Genomic DNA, 5,886 nt, shown 5'->3' on the forward strand with positions numbered 1-5,886 from the left:
AGTTCATCACATTTAATACGATCTTCAAGGACCGACTAGTCTAAGTTAATTTCCTCATTAAAACTTCGTCAGGAAAAACCCAAAGGAACAAAACCTGAACTAAAGAAAAAGAGTAAAATATTAAACAAACTTAGAACATAGTTGGACTCAAATATGTTGCCTCATTAAAACCTTGACAAGTAAAAACCCAATAGGATAAAATCTTGACGAAGGGAAAAGAGTACAACGTGATAGATACAAGTAAAGGTGATTTGTTGCAGTTGATCACTTTGCTTCGTTGAAGTTAATTAGCTGCTTCACAACTCCTAAGGAAGAAAATCCTTGTAGGAAAGACAATAGTCTTAGTTGGGAAATTATATTCCCGGTGTTTGTTGTTGTTTCATTAAAAACCTTGACGAGTAAAAAAACCCTGTGGGATAAAAGTAACCTCGGTGAAGGAAAATAGTTCAACACACCATTAGATGCCCCCCCCTGATGTCAGACATTTTTCATTAGTCTAATGCATTCGAAAGGAGTTTATCACACTGTACCTTGGTGACTTGAAAGCTTATGAGACCATGTTGTTGATTATGGAAGTTACGTTGTTTAACATACTATCGCGTTTCATTTCTTTGATTCAGATATTTTCAGTAATATCAACGCGATCTTTATGTCTTCAACTTTCAACATACTTGATGTTTTAGTGTTGTGTCGCTAAAATTCTTGTCGAGTAACAAAACCCTTTGGGGAAAACTATTCTCGATCGAAGGAAAAAAGAGTACAACACATCTTCAATTTCGAAGTAAAATATGTCGACATCATATCCTTGGATCCTCCCCCTGATGTCAGCATCTCCCCCTGATTACTTTCAGAGTTGTTCCAGACAGTTCCTTTAGTCATGTGTTTTTCGAAACTGAATATTGGTAATGACTTAGAAAATAATCTACCATATCTCCCTCTGATTACTTTCGTTGCAGATTATTGTTCCTTCATAATTAACAACTTTTGGATTGCACTTTCATTAGCATTCCTTTTAATGTCTTTGTAGGGATAAAACAAATTTATGTCAATGGTTACTTTTAAGTACATGATTACATTCACTATACCATTCCATTGAAGTTGCATTGGCACAGAGCTATATATAGCTAACAAGTTCCCTGAGGATGTAAAATTTAATCGAGTACATTATTATACTAAGTACAAAAATGCGTTTATTGTACTTAGATATGAGAATTTTATCTCCCAACACATCTTCGTCATATTCCTTTGGACAAAATGGTTACTTACTTACATTTGAACCTCGACTAATCATGGGAGTGCTATCAGGATGCATGTCTTTGTTAAATTGCCTGACAACTTTAGACATATGAAAATTGGTGGAATAATATACCACAAGCTCGGTATTCGATCGAGCTTTCCCTAGATTTTTCATCTCAAATTCGGATTTTAAATAGCTTTTAAGGTCTCTTATTACATCAAGAGTACCCATCATGTCTGTACCATCGACATATATAGATACAATTCCAAATCAGTAACTTTCTTGTGAATACGCAATGAAAATAACTTACTTGTCTATCCCCTCCAAATCAAATAGTCACTTAGACGGGTATACCACATCCGCCTGATTGCTTCTATCTATAAGTTAGCGCTCTATCTAACCATAAACACACTATGTAGTTTAGAGTCACTTGATTTGGGTAACAAAAGTCTATCAAGTACTTTTGTAAATATCTTTTATCTCTTGATTCTTTCAGAGATACGTAACAACCACATACATATGCTGCATTTCAAGTCCTTTTGAAATTACCAAGCTAACTGAGTAGCCGAACACTATGAAGTTCATTACAAGAAAAATTCCAGGACTTTGTGAGAAACCTCACGCCACAAGGCGAGTCTTTATACTTTAAGACTTCTTTCTTCTTATTATGCTTTATGACAACTTAATCATGTATGTCCAATAGGCTTTCCACTTGGTTGGTTAGAACTACCACACCAAATACCTATATATTTGTCAAAGAACCAAGTTCTAGGTGTATAGGTCAAATATGCTATTCGTTAACATTAAGTAACAAGGAGCACGGTTCGATCTCATCTTTCTCTATTTCCTTAAGCGAGTGTATATGATATTAATCATCAATATGCTCCCATGATCTTTCCATTGACTCATGCGCATTCTCATAACCCACTTGGGATGTCATTGCTCTCTGGAATCATTAAACTTCGGAGCGTCCTCCAGTTTGATTGATGGACATATTCAGAGACAATCTTATGAGATGATTTATGATGATATAAGTAAGTTGTGCCTTCCTCACCTACTTCCATTCTAAATGAGGATTGATCAAACCAAGTGGTCTCTCCAACTTCCTTTTTGGAGCCATGACCTCAACCACACTTCCACTAAGTGTAGTTGCAACACCTTAGTTTATGGTGCATATTCCTTATTGAGGATTTGTAACCTTGCAGGTAGGTTTGCAGCTGGTATGTGTGATCTCATCACTTTAGAGACATCAATATACATTCTGAAAATCGATTATTCTTTCACTTCACATTTACATTTGTGGAGTACAAGAATCAATATGATACACAGTGGGAACACACCACGACAATTCCTGTCGTTCCTCTTGAAAATACTTTTTCTTTTCTCCGCCTAACGACGGGAAGACTGTCTCATTAAAGTGATAACCCGCAAATCTAGCGGTAAGAGATCTCTTGCCAAAGGTTTTAAAATGCGGATAATTGTTGGAAATTCTTGTCCAACATAATCACTTAATCATTTCGATGACCCATCATAGTACGATGTGGAGTCGTAAGGGCACATATATAGTGCAACAAAAAAGCGTAAGAACACAAAATGTTAGGCTTATATCCAGTTACCAACTGGTACGCAAAGAATCGTTGACCAACTGTGGGTCTAAAACGAATAAGTGAAGATGCGTGTAATATTGCATATTCCCCAAGCAGTTAAAGGTAGGTTTGTACGCATAACCTATTCCTTAGACACCATCTGTAACCTTTGATGGTAGCCTCTGCGAGACCATTGGGTATAAGATGCTCTATATTGATACTATTAAACATGCAATATTCATCAAGTCCTTTTAATGTGAATTCTCTAGCATTAACAAGGGTGGTTAGAATTTGAACTTTGCATTGTGTAATATGTGTTAGGAGTTTTCAAACGCAAATTTCTTGGGAACTATAAATAGTCCAAAATGTCAAAACATTCACCAGATCCATAAGTCACTTTAATGGTCCGCATTCTGCATGAATATTTTTCTAAATTTCACCTTGTTATCTTTGTATGTGGATTGTTTACCATTTGCATCTTAGGATGGTCTCGATCCTTTTTTACTGAAGACTTTGTAAAAATGAGTGATATGCTTTCTTACATAAAAGCATAATGGGAAGGGGGTTGTGCATCTAGTAATTCAGAAAAGACTTATTGAGAGACATGCCGTCACTTTGCATTCCGTCAATATTTTTCCCATTTTCGTTCACTCAAATAAACTGATATTTGTATGAGTTATTTCAAAACAATCATCATGTGACAACCAAAGTTTCTTTATGGTTATGCCCAAAGCCTGTATGAGTCAGTTTCCAACATTTCATCGTCGGAGTCACTATGGATTCAATAATCTAAATATTATAGTGAATTACATTGCACTAGATTGACTCATTAGTTTCTCTAAAATATATTTCCTTCCAAATATATTAGAGACTGTAAAAGATGCAATAAATTACATTTTCATCATTTTGATGTTCCACATGATATCCATTTGCACGGGTACTTGGGAATTTAACAAGGTGTGATTATCTCTTGGTACATGTAGAGATTTTGCGACGTATTTGTTCTATCTTGAAAAATAAAAAGAGCAGTGATGCGCTCGATAAGATATTCAATTGGCCAGGCAAAGTTATTGTTGCCATTAAAGTTGATGTGAAAATTGGTTGTTACTATGATACACGTACACATTACATTGTATATACCAACACCTATGACCAGGTACATTTCCAACTCTTTTATTTATGACGGGAGCTAGAATTACATTTTAGCTGATCCCATGTTCAATTGATACTTGTACTTTGGTGTCATTACTGCTGGGGAAAAAAATATACATTTTTGTCTCATGATATATAAGTCCCTTTTCACATGCTTTATATGAGTCATTACGTCTAACCCTTATTACTTCGGGGTACTTTCCATTTTCAATTTTGCTATATTTAGCTTTATTTGAGAAATTTCTTTATCTCAATAGGCCAAGAGAATCTCACTACACATGTCAACCACTTACTTTAGGTTGAATATATTACTAAAGGTAATTCTCTTGTTGTCACACTTCAAAATATACTATTTCGTTAGTATCATGGATGAAGTAGAGAAATGGAAATTTTCTGACTCAAATAAAAAAATTGTGAGTGCTTCCACAAAAAATTGGAATACATGTGATTTTATTTGCAATGTATCTTTTGAAAATACCGATTCTTAATAGTCTAGCCAGTGGATTGCATCCCACGGAACATTTAAAATTTTGGAAGAAAATATCAAGCACACAATAATGATCTTCAAGTATTTCTAAACCCCAAATAAATATATTGGAATTGAGTTGGTACAACCAATTAAACAAAAGACACCATTCAACTATAGCCAATATCATGTTGAAGAGAACAAATAGCATTATGGCTAAAATTCTTAATGATTGAGATCAATAAAAATAATTTAAATTGACCGTTTATATGTTGTGGACTTATCTTAAGGGGGGAAAAACAGACTAAACATGTTCTAACAACAAATAAATATGCCCAACGAATATTCAATGTAAATACCCCGCGTTAGTTACATACCTCACAATTTTGGTTCCCGCAGTATATGGGCAGAAATGGTACGGCCTTGGTCGCGCACGTCCCAAAACCAGAACTGAACAGAAACATGGTTGGACCAGCTTAGACCGGGTTGGACCGGACTGGGTTGAACCGGACTGGGTGGACAGGGTTGAACCGGACCGGGTGGACAGGGGTAAACCGGGTCGGGTGGACTGAATCGGGCCGGACAGAACCAGGTGGAAAACAAACAGATTGTTTTCTCAAAGAACTTCGTTCTTCTGTTTTCTCTTTTAACAGGTTTTCGTTCACAGATAAACCCCACCGACGGAACTGAAACATATATACATGTATCATCAAATCAAATATAATCAATCACGACTTAAACAACTAAATATATTATAAAATGTAATCAATCGATTGGTCATGGGATTTGCATATAGATTCATTGGATTTATCTTGGATTTAACCAATATCAAAAATATGGAAAAGAAAAAAAAAATAGATATATGAAAATAGATCGAACTTAGCTGATTTTGACGATAATGATTACAACGATTCCAATGATTCCAACGGTTTCAATGATTCCAACGTTGATTCCAACGATTCCAATCTTCCATATTTGATTGAAAAAATAGAATAAAAAATGAATATGGATCCAAAACAATCCTATAGGGATTTGATAGCAACCCAAAAAAAAAAAATCAAAATACATTGCAGCGAGGTTAGAGCTCGTGCTTGATAACATGTTTAAGGAGAAATAGGGTTGAAGGAAGAAGAGGTAGAGACAAAAAGGAGAACCATCTTATTAGAGAGAGTAGTAGTTCTATTACATATGTTACAGCACATCCATGGGCCGTGGCCCATGGATGGGTAACTGGATGGACCGTACATCCATGGGTCGTGGGCCATGTAACATCCCCCAAATACTTAAGATTTTTACTAATAATTATTAACCACTAAATCTGATTAGTGAGGGCTAGATTAGGAATTAAAAAATAATTACATAAGGGGTGACCCAGATTTGATATTTGGATCCATATTTTGTCATGTAGCTATATCCTCCAATTAATTTTGATATCCCCCAATCGC

This window comes from Papaver somniferum, chromosome 9 (genome assembly GCF_003573695.1).
Source record: "Papaver somniferum cultivar HN1 chromosome 9, ASM357369v1, whole genome shotgun sequence".
NCBI lineage: Eukaryota > Viridiplantae > Streptophyta > Magnoliopsida > Ranunculales > Papaveraceae > Papaver > Papaver somniferum.